Below are 12,466 nucleotides of genomic sequence, written 5' to 3'. Positions count from 1 at the left end.
GCATGTGAATTAATAAAAAAAATTCACCCATGTGGGTAGGAGAGAGAAAAAATTAAGAAAATATAGGTAGGTGGAGTGTTTAATGTTGTTAAATTAGAAAATAAATGGACTACTTGCATATTTATTTGGGACGAAAAGGGAATTACAATTGTAATATAAGGATAAAAGTGAAATAATTATTGAACAAATAAGGAAATATTCTAAAAGAAACTAATAAAAAAACATCGCAATACAGAAAGAGACTAAAAAACAATAACGGAGGGTGTATTCGAATTTAAGAATATATCTTAACTTATTGAAACTTTTAGCAGTTATGAATTGAACTTAGTGAGCCCCTGTTTTATGAGGTTAACTCGATCATTTTCCAAAACTTGGCTTACTTATTTGAATTTATATTTTTTAAACCATGTTATTTCAAACTATCTAAAACTAAATTTTCTTTAGTTTAAATACTTAATCCTTTTCCCTCGAATTCTTTCATATTAGGATCAGTTCTCTTCACCTTAAAAAATAAAGTCAGTAAGCAAAATTAAGTTAATTTTATAAACGTTGTGACTGTACATTGTTGAAGTAAATCTCAAACATAAATAAAGTCTCGATGGAGAAAAAAATCAAGTATATACAAATAGGAATATAAGTAATAATCATATATTCCGTATGACTAATAAAATTAAATACCGAGAAATAACTGTATATAATTTATATTTAAATAGAATTTTTGTCTGCCCTACAACCATAATCCAATGCTTACAAAAACATTGATATTTACCATAGTTATCTTATATTTCTCCTTGTTTGTAATATAAGGACATTTTAAAAAAAACAATTAGAGTTACCCCCTTTTTTTTTGTGCCCAACCTAGTAATGCAATTAGAATAAAATCGGACCATGTAAGGTTTATATTAGCCTATCTTTGGTAAAAATAAGGGGACAAGCCCAAATTTAAAAAGAAATCTAAATAACCTTAACCATAATAAACAAAAAAGAAAATGAAAAATAAGTTGAGAAATACCTGTAGGAGTTAGGACCAATGTTTATAATATGTATGAGGTACGGAGAACATTGATATGGAATATTATACTCCCTTCGTTTTCTTTATCATATTTATCATATTGGTATGTCCTAAAAGATTGTCCCGATATCAAAAATCATCACGGGGATCATAGTTTTACTCTTACATAAGATACATTTGACTCCATGATTTTTTGTACCCATCAATTTTGTATGTCATCAATTTCACACAACTAATATTAACCGAAGAAAACAAAAGTTTGAGGAAAAACAATTAGAGACGGAGCGAGAGAGTATATTGTACTCCCTCCGTATTTTTTTATGAGTCACATGTACTACTTCCGACCAACTTTTTTTTAGGGGTCACATTTTCGTTTTTAGTAACTTTTCTACCTCACATCCTAATTTTTAATATATCTAATTTTTTATATGGACCACCTATAATAAATTTCATTTTTACTTTGACTAGTTGTTGGCCGACGCGCTATCGCGCGTCGTCCCCCAAGATAGTCAAAAATTAATAGTGTAATTATTTTTAGTAAAGTATCTCAATTATGGTTAATAAATGTTTGTTTGGAGAAAAAAAACATATAGCTTAGGAACTACCAACACTTGTATTTGTCGAGATTACATATGCTATCTTGTTCAACACTTAATACTCACGAGGATTCGAAATGATAAAGTTAAAGTAATATTATTCAAACATAATAACTAAGTTCTAAGAAATATATAGTCATTAACTTTGTATTGGGAAACACACTAATTACGTTCCATATTATATTTTCACGGATAGAAGCAAAGCTTTTTTGTTGATGGGGAATCCAATAACAAGTACTTAATCAATCCTTAAAATAGAAAGATGATGAGCAAAACTAAAAACTACTACTTCCTCTTCCTCTTCCTCACCCTTCGCGTCTTACCTACGAGTATTATTATGCATATGGTTCGTCATTTGCTTATCTTCAGAACTGTTATTCAGACTAATTTAGCCATTTATTTATTGAAATGCACTAAGAATTATACAACCATCATAAACGATATCCATAATAAGATGACAACAAGTACTTCATTAATGTTCCACTGCAAGTAGCTTTAACTTTCATTGCAAAAGAACGAACAAGATCTTACTATCAATACAATTAGCTTTCATTAAAAAAAAACTATTACAATTAGCAACTTCATATAACATCAACATTCACTTACATAAAACAGAAGATAAAAAAAACCAGAAAGGACCGGTGCTTCTTGATCACCATATCAAGTCTGCAAACTGCTTGATCACCATGTCAAGTCTGCACATTGAAATTCTTCACTTTGCCAAAAACAAAAAATTATTTCTGCAGTAAGACAATAAAATAAATTAGAAAAAAAATTATCAGGCCAACCAACCAAAAATCGCGAGAGAAGTATTTGTGATTTATGATCAAAATACACAATCAAGTATTCTAAAACATCATAATCAGTTTCCAAAAAAACCCGAGCATCGGGGTTAAACATACTCCGTATATTGTAAATTGTGAGCATAAAAAAAGTTGTCTACATCACTATCAAACATATAATGCTGAACTATTTTAACTTAATTAATGGACATAAAGAAGATTAACGAAAAGACACTTTATAAGGGCAACATTCATTTTACTGTAACCGAGCTTTTAAATGACCAATCAGTTTGACTTAAAATAATAGGCTCCACTAAAACAGTAAAAAAACCTGTAACCGAGCATTTAGATGCCACAAAAACTGAAACCGAGCATTTAGATGACAATAACATAATAAAAAGATAACAATAAGAACCAACGAATGAAGTAGATAGGACAAACCAGAGGGATTCAAAAATATATCCCAACGAAATCCATGAAAGGAACGCATGAAGTGTAGACAGAGTTGCCTGTATCAACTAAGTCCTCTGGGATGCTAATAGTACATACAAACATAACTCATGAATAAGTTGAAACTCGTTGCACGTCCAAGAAAAAAACAAAAGGAAAGAACACATGAGATAGTGATAGAACATAAAGGTACACTCATGCGCAAGCTTAAGCTCGTAGTATATCAGTTGATAGTTCATTCTTCCAGGTTTTACCTATACGGGACATAAGGCCATAATTCTTACAAGTCCATAGTCCAATATTGAGGCTGCTGAAATTTTGTCTAATTCTAAGATTGAGGCTGTTGAAACATAACATTGCCAGGGTCAAAAGTTAAAATAAAACATATTATTTGAGGCAACACGAGCTTTGGAAATCACAAAATAATTAATATTTCAACAGCCTTAATATTATTAGATAACATAGTCAGGGTCAATATTGTCCAATATTAAGGCTGTTGAAACATTGACAACTAATGTTAAAATAAAAGTTAAAATAAAACATATTATTTGGTCAATATTGTCCAATATTAGATAACATAGTCCATAGTCCAATATTAAGGCTATTGAAACATAACATTGTCAGGGTCAAAAGTTAAAATAAAACATATTATTTGAGGCAACACGAGCTTTGGAAATCACAAAATAATTCATTAAGCACTTTGAAGAGACAATAGCCTTCTCACTGTGATAAAGCGAAATTTTCAAGCAAATAAATCAACTATATTCTTCCGAATGAAGACTACAAAGTTATTCAAATTTGCAGGCATTTCTTCATCTGTTGTTAGTTGGTGGAGGGAAGGGAGATTAAAGTAAAGTATTGACTCACTGGTAATTGAAGTCAGGTACTGAAGGACATCGATTTCACGGTTATGTAAGAAGGAACATGCATTGCCATCTCCTGTAGCATTTTCTGCTGCTTAAGATATGCTTCAATCAATTTCTGCATATTTCAACAACATAATTCTTCAATTTTCTTCAATGGCTAATTGTTTAATTCTGTCAATTAGAGTGCTTAAATCGCTAATTACACACATCTACATTATTAAATTCGAAAACGTTTGTCTATGTCAACTCAAATACCCAATCAAACAAAACCCTATCTTCAAAATTGATATCATAAACCCTAAAAAACGTAATCCGCAGAGGAGAAAGGGAGAGAGTGAAGGAGAGAAACCTTGGATTGGGGAGAGCGATGAAGGAAATAATGCCCTTGGTCCAAATATGCATTCAATGTTAAGTCTAATAAATGCGGTTCAGTATTAATTAACAAGTTAATAATTCAGTGAGATCAAGTGAGCTGAATGCCTAGCTAGAGGCCGCTTCAGTTCAAGTGGAATTAATGATATTAATCCACAGCTTACTCTTGACTGAACCCGTAGGGTCACACAATTAGTACGTAAACGGATCAAGTATTTAATGGCATTAAATACTCCATCTATGGATATTCGGAATCGACGGATCTTGGTTTCAGTAGGAGCTGAGATCGTCACAGGCAAGAAATGAATACTCCGGAAACGATGATATTGCCGGAAACGGAAATATGGATCGTATCGGAAATATAAATATTATCCAAGTCGTAGATGTTGTCGGAAACGGAAACATGGTACGTATCGGAAAATATTATCGGAAACGGAAATATTAAATATTTGTTCGAAACGGAAATTGATTCCGGAATCGGAAATATTGAATATTGTTCGTATCGGAAATGAATTCCGGAATCGGGAAATTAATCGGAAGCGTATCGTACGAATTAGCATCGGACGAGGCTTGCCAGACGAAGGCCCAGCACGAAGCCGGGCCATCGCCCAGCAAGCCAGCGCGCCACAAACGCACCAGCCAAGGCTGCGCCAGGCCCACCGCAAGGCAGGCCCAGCGCGCGCCAAGGCTACGGCAGCGTGTGGGCTTGCGGCAATGGGCTGCGAACTCGCGGGCTGCGCGCGCGCGCATGGCGCCCCTCGTGGGCTGCTGTGCGTGCGTGTGTGTTTGTGTGCTACTCGAATCCTAAAGCTACCGGGATTTGTCATATGATTAAATCTAATCCTAAAAGATTTAGTTTATTTAATTAGAGTCCTAGTAGGATTATAATTAAATAAATTAGTATCCTAATAGGATTCCAAATCCTTTTCCATAACTCTATAAATAGGTGCCTAGGGTCACACATTTACATAGAGCATTTCAAGTATTCAAAGTGAGTTTTTGAGAGAAAAATTCAGTCATACAATTGCCTATAAAGTGCCGAAAATTCTAAGTACCTTAAGGGCGATTCTAGTTGGTCAATCTTAAGGCGGATCCGGACGTGCTGTGGACTATCTACGGAGGGACGACACTTGGAGTCCTAAAGACTTGTTCTTGTTCGGTTCGGGCGCAGCTAGGGAGGGCACGCAACAAAGAGTATGCATCTAAACTATGCTAAATGATTATGTGTAAATAATATGTTTTCCTGGCTTTATGGTTTTTCCGCATGATTTATGAATTGTCATATGTATCATAACCTAACAGTGGTATCACGAGCCTCTTATTATTTTCATAATCTAAAATTGCATGAACATGGTTAAATATTACAAATTTGCAAGAATTAAAAGGGGTGATTAATTTTCGTAATTGTTAATTAATTGCAAATTGCGTTTATTTAATTATACGTACGCAATTTTTCGGCAGTTTCTTCGTTACTCATCCAAATCGAGTGATTTTTGTGTCAATTCCGCATGTAAAAGGCATTCTAAAATTTTGACAAAAATAGTATTTTTCTGCCGAACCCAGAATTCTCAAATTCGAAGCCTAACTATGACTTTTCGGAGGTTTTAGTTTTTCGAATGCAAAATTTCGTAAATTTAAGATGTTAAATTAAATATTTGCGATTCTTGTTGATAAATCTGGAATTTTTGATTGACCTACTGTATATGTTTAACAAGTTTGAATGCCTAGCCTTGTTAATTATGCAATCTAATTTGTAATTATGATTAATTTGTTGAAAATTAGAATAATTTAGAATTAATTTGATTTTCATAATTAATTATAATTTAATTAGATACCTATGATTAAAAACCACCATAAAAATTGTAAATTTATGTTAAATTTTAAATTTTATGACCTAGACTTGAATCCATGTTAATCGGAAATCAATTGAATAATAAATTTTCGATTTTTCGCCCTAAAATTATGAAATTAATATTATTTATTAATTTGTCATTAATTTTAAATATAAATTTTTTAAATTTTATGCGATTCGCTCATATAACTTGCACGCACAAAGCAATGGACGCTACGTGTTACCCTTAAGGGGTGTTGTATAGTGCGGGCATGTGACGACGAGCAAGGGAGCTCGTCGCCCATGCGGCACGAATGCAATGAGCAAGGCCATGGTGCACGAGCACAAGGCAGCAGCCCTGCCTTGTGTCGTGGGCTGTGAGCAATGGACGAATGGGCGAGGGCGAAAGCAAGGCACAGCAGTCGCGTGTGGGCAGCAAGCGAGCTGCGCCACAGCGCGCACTGCCTCGCGCAAGCGTGCGGAGCCTCGCGCGCAGCGAGCGCAAGCTCGCGTGCCACCAGTGCTACGCCCAGCGTCGATGCCTTGCGCAGCGAGCGAGGCTCGCAGGATCGAGCGCTGGCAAGCGCGCGCAGCGAGCAATGGCCCGCATAAAGCGAGCGCTGGCGAGCGCAGTGCAGCGAGCGATGGCTCGCGTGCATTGAGTGCTGGCGCGCGCAGCGAGCACCAGCTCGCGTGATGCCTTGCGAAGGAGAGCAGCAGCAGCGATGCGACGCAGCGCATGGGCTGCGCGCACATGGCCAGCGATGGCTGTGTGCGTGTGGCCCATGGGCGTGCGTTGCGTGGGGTTGTTGCGTTGCGATTGGATCGTTTTGGAATTTTAATTTGAAATTTCCAGTTTACGTAATTTTAATTAATTTTAAAATTAATAATTTAAATTATTTTCTTGGATTTTAATTTTGAATATTGTAATTATAATAAATTTGATTTATTCTAATTATTTTACTAAAATTAAAATCATGAATTAATTTAAATACGATTGAAATTAAATTAAACTTTTTGGATTCAATTATAAATTTATATGAGCTTTAAATTTTAATTAAATTTGTATGTTTCCGGTTAGACTAGAAATACATTTTTATGTTTAAAATTAGTAAAGCATATGAATTTATTGGTTTAAGTGGGAGCCCTTTTAGTCATAAACTCTTGATTAGGTCTACAAATCCTTAAGGTTAAAACAACTTGATTTGAATTAATAAGGACTGAATAATTGGTAGATTATTGGTGCCCTTGATTAATTGCTGCAAATGTTTACGTGATGCATAATGTGTTTTACTAACCAGCTATGTGGGCCATTCATGATAATGAATGGGTGAATGGTATATATTGTATATGTACTGTTTTGCAGGTTATGAAGTGACTAGTATGGCCCAAATAGGATAGAAAATATGGTCTGCGTACCATTAATTTGAATGTAATTGGTCTAAAGTACCAAAGTTGTTTTTCAATTCAAATATGGTCTGCGTACCATCAAATAGTTGTAATTAGTTTTAATTATAGCTTATCCTATTTGAAGAAAATGATGCCTCCCACGGAGATTTTCAAGACGAACTTTGAAGTTAAAGCTTCAAGATGAAGTCGGGCCATACTAGATCACATTTATCTTATGCATGTTTTAAGTTATTTATTGCTTTTAAATATGTCTTAAAATGCATGAGATTGTGGCTTGATTATGTTGCATGATTAAGGATTTTAGTTCACTTAAAATCTAACCAACATAGTAAGAGCCTTAAGTTCCAAACTTAAAAATTGAGTTAAAAGGTGCCATGCCAAAATATACACTTGCTTGGATATCCTTTACATCAATCTAGTAATAGTTTTCGCTCAGCGAGGTGTTACTTATTGGTCCTAAAGGGGCAAGGTACACAAATAATTGTGAGTACATGTTAGTTTTGGTGAAACTCAACGATATAAGTAAGGAGTCCTTTTATGTCGTGGCAAAATCGATAGGTTTACCTAATAAGTTCTTAGACGTACCTATCAACCAAGAATAGTTTCTAGACTATTAGCAAAAGGCTTTTGCTTACCTAAGATGTTTTAGGATTAAGTCGACAAACTGTGCTTAGTTCTTCAATGATTTTAGGATCTTGGAATCATTTTATTCACACCTGCCGGAACACATAACTTGAATAAAATGCTTAATAAACATTGAATTATGCATGTATGCTAGAATTTAAGTTTATTAAGAGAAACTGTGAATGGTTATTTATTTGTTTATTCTTTTCAATTGTAGTTTTAAATATGGCAAACAACAATTCATTCAACATTCGATCAATTCTCGAAAAGGAGAAGTTGAACGGGAAGAACTTCCTTGACTGGAAAAGGAACTTGCAAATAGTTCTTATACAGGAAGAAAAGTAGTATGTCCTAGAAGAGGCGATGCCCGAAGCCGCAGGCGACGGGGTCACTCAGGCAGCCCTCAATCGTTGGATTGATGCCAACAAGGATGTGAAATTTCTAATGCTCGCCACCATGAGTGCGGATCTGCAGAAAACGTTCATCAACTCAGATGCTTTCACAATCATCAGTGAGTTGAAGAACATGTTCCAAGATCTGGCTCGAGTCGAAAGATTCGAGACTCATAGGCAAATTCTTGAGACCAAGCTTAAGAAAGGCGAGCCCGTAAGTCCACATGTTCTCAAATGATTGGACTCATTGAGAATATGAGTCGGCTGGATCAGCAATTTTCTCAGGAAATGGTTATAGACACCATCCTCCATTCTCTTCATAGCGGGTATAATCAGTTCAAACTGAACTACAGTATGAATAGTCTGGACAAAACGCTCACTGAGCTTCACGGTATGTTGAAGACCGCTGAAAAGACGCTCAAAAGTGATAAGCAGGATGTGCTTATGGTGCGTGGGGGCAAGTTCAAGAAATCTGGAAAGAAGAGGAATGCTAAGAAAGGTGGCAACAAGGCCAGCCCAACTAAGCAAACTGGCGCCAAATCTGTAAAGAGGAAGGTCAGTCAACCCACTTCTGAATCCGAATGCTTCTACTGCAAGAAGAAGGGGCATTGGAAGAGAGATTGCTTGAAGCTAAAGGAAGATCAGAAGAACGGAACAGTCGTTCCATCTTCAGGTATTTTCGTTATAGACTGTATACTTGCTAATTCAACTTCTTGGGTATTAGATACAGGTTGTGGCTCACACTTATGTTCCAATCCACAGGGACTAAGAAGAAGTAGAAAGTTAAGCAAGGGTGAAGTCGACCTACGAGTGGGAAATGGAGCACGGATTGCTGCATTAGCTGTAGGAACTTACTATTTGTCATTGCCCTCTGGGCTAGTTTTGGAACTGGAAGAATGTTTCCATGTTCCAAGTCTTACTAAAAACATCATTTCAGTTTCTTGCTTAGATGCTAAGGGATTTTCCTTTTTAATAAAAGACAATAGTTGTTCGTTTTATTTTAAAGAGATGTTTTATGGATCTGCTAGATTAGTCAATGGACTTTATTTATTAGATCACGACAAACAAGTATATAACATAAATACCAAAAGGGCCAAAAAGGATGATTCAGATCTCACCTATCTGTGGCATTGTTGATTAGGCCATATAAACTTGAAACGCTTAGAAAGACTTCAAAAGGAAGGAATTCTAGAACCATTTGACTTAGAGGATTATGGTAAATGCGAATCATGTTTACTTGGCAAAATGACAAAGCAACCTTTCTCTAAAATTGGAGAAAGAGCAAATGAACTATTGGGTTTAATCCATACAGATGTATGTGGACCAATGAGTACAAATGCTAGAGGTGGTTTCAGCTACTTTATCACTTTCACTGATGACTTCAGTAGATATGGTTATGTCTACCTAATGAAGCATAAGTCTGAAGGAATTTCAGAGTGAAGTAGAGAATCAATTAGGCAAGAAGATTAAGGCACTGCGGTCTGATAGGGGCGGTGAATATCTGAGCTATGAATTTGATGACCATCTGAAAGAATGTGGAATTCTATCAGAATTGACTCCTCCTGGAACACCACAATGGAACGGTGTGTCGGAACGGAGGAACAGAACCTTGCTAGACATGGTCAGGTCAATGATGGGTCAGGCCAAACTTCCATTAGAATTTTGGGGACATGCACTAAATACAGTTGCACTCACTATAAATAGAGCTCCGTCTAAAGCTGTCGAAAAGACTCCATATGAATTATGGTTTGGAAAGCCTCCAAATGTGTCTTTTCTGAAGATTTGGGGATGTGAAGTATACGTCAAACGATTGATTTCAGACAAACTTCATCCAAAATCTGACAAATGTATCCTTGTGGGCTATCCAAAGGAAACAAAGGGGTATTACTTCTACAATACATCTGAGAACAAGGTGTTTGTTGCTCGAGATGGTGTCTTTTTGGAGAAAGATCACATTTCCAAAATGACAAGTGGGAGAAAAGTAGACCTCGAAGAAATTCGAGTCTAACAACAAACTCTAGAGAATGCTCAAGATGACATTCAGGATGAAACTCAGAGATCTTTAGAAGAATCTGGTGAGAATCATGGTCAAACTAGAAATGTTACCCCGCGTAGATCGCAAAGATATAGATCTCAACCGGAAAGGTACTTAGGTATTTTGACGAACGAGAGCTATGACGTTCTATTACTTGAAAGTGATGAACCTGCGACTTACAAACAAGCTATGACGAGCCCTAGCTCCAAGCAATGGCAAGAAGCCATGCAATCTGAATTAGACTCCATGTCTGAAAACCAAGTATGGGATTTGGTCGATTTGCCATATGGCTACCAAGCCATTGGAAGCAAATGGGTTTTCAAACTGAAAAAGGACAAAGATGGGAAACTTGAAGTTTTCAAAGCTAGATTGGTTGCAAAAGGTTACAGGCAAGTCCACGGTGTGGATTACGATGAAACCTTTTCACCAGTTGCAATGCTAAAGTCTATTCGGATAATGTTAGCAATCGCTGCATATTCGATTACGAAATATGGCAGATGGATGTCAAAACTGCTTTCTTAAACGGCGTTTTAACAGAAACTGTGTTTATGACACAGCCTGAAGGTTTTGAGGATCCAAAGAATGCTAAAAAGGTATGCAAGCTAAAGAAGTCAATCTACGGATTGAAGCAGGCATCCAGGAGCTGGAATATACGTTTTGATGAAGCAGTCAGTGACTTTGGTTTCATCAAGAACGCAGACGAATCTTGTGTATACAAGAAGGTCAGTGGGAGAAAAATTTCTTTCCTAGTATTATATGTCGACGACATATTACTTATCGGAAATGACATTCCTATGTTGAACTCTGTCAAGATTTGGCTTGGGAAATGTTTTTCGATGAAAGATCTAGGAGAAGCATAGTACATATTGGGAATCAAGATTTACAGAGATAGATCTAAAAGGATGATTGGACTTAGTCAAAGCACTTATATCAATAAGGTGCTTGATAGGTTCAAGATGGCGGACTCCAAGCGAGGCTACCTACCCATGTCTCATGGAATGACTCTAAGCAAGAATCAGTGCCCAAAAACACTTGATGATCGTAGACGAATGAATGGGGTTCCATATGCATCATTGATTGGTTCAATAATGTATGCTATGATATGTACACGCCCGGATGTTGCGTACGCACTCAGTGCTACGAGCAGATACCAGTCAGACCAAGGAGAGGCCACTCGGAGAATCGAAAATATTAAATATTGTACAACTTTTAAGCATCTCATCCCGATTTATGGGAGGACAATCCCAATCTTGCGATCTTGAGATTAGACTTCGTTTGATAGGTGATTACCTGAGCGTTGCCTTTATAGCCTCCTTTTACGGTGCGACGGTTGGTCAACGTCAAAGCAACCAGTTCTCAAACAAGTAATCTCAAATCACTCAGGTATTGAGGATTTAGTGTCTAATAATTTTAATGAAATTTACTTATGACAGATTTTCATCTCTTACAGTAAAGTTTCATAGGTCTTGTCCGATACTGGTCTTCCCAAAGTAAGTATCTATGCAAATGATTATGACATTGCTATGTCCACATAGTTCAAGAAACAGAACTAGTAGTCATCTTGCATTCTAATCGTCTAACGTTTTCTATGCGTCCAATTTTATAGAAAACTCCGACTAGGGACCATTTTCAACCTTTGACATTCAAGTTCACTTGATAGACATTTCTTAGTCACATGAATGGTCCTGACAGTCTATCTTGAATATATCGTCAAGTTGAAGGGACTCATCATTTAATAAACCACAAATTAAATGGAAAAATGAATTCTTTTCATTTATTGTGAATGATTAACCAATAATGTTTTACAAAGATTTAAACTCTAAAACTTTAAAACATTAAACAGAGACATCAAAGCCATTCTCCAATATGCTTGATTCCCATAGCTGCAGTGTGCGAGTTGTGCTTCGCCTGCGGCAGAGGTTTAGTTAATGGATCTGATATGTTGTCATCAGTACCAATTTTGCTTATCTCGACTTCTTTTCTTTCAACGAACTCTCGTAGAAGGTGAAATCTACGAAGTACATGCTTGACTCTCTGGTGGTGTCTAGGCTCCTTTGCCTGTGCAATAGCTCCGTTATTATCACAATACAGGGCTA

This window comes from Spinacia oleracea, chromosome 6, assembly GCF_020520425.1.
Source record: "Spinacia oleracea cultivar Varoflay chromosome 6, BTI_SOV_V1, whole genome shotgun sequence".
Taxonomy (NCBI): Eukaryota; Viridiplantae; Streptophyta; class Magnoliopsida; order Caryophyllales; family Amaranthaceae; genus Spinacia; species Spinacia oleracea.
Note: the sequence above shows the minus strand (reverse complement) of the source record.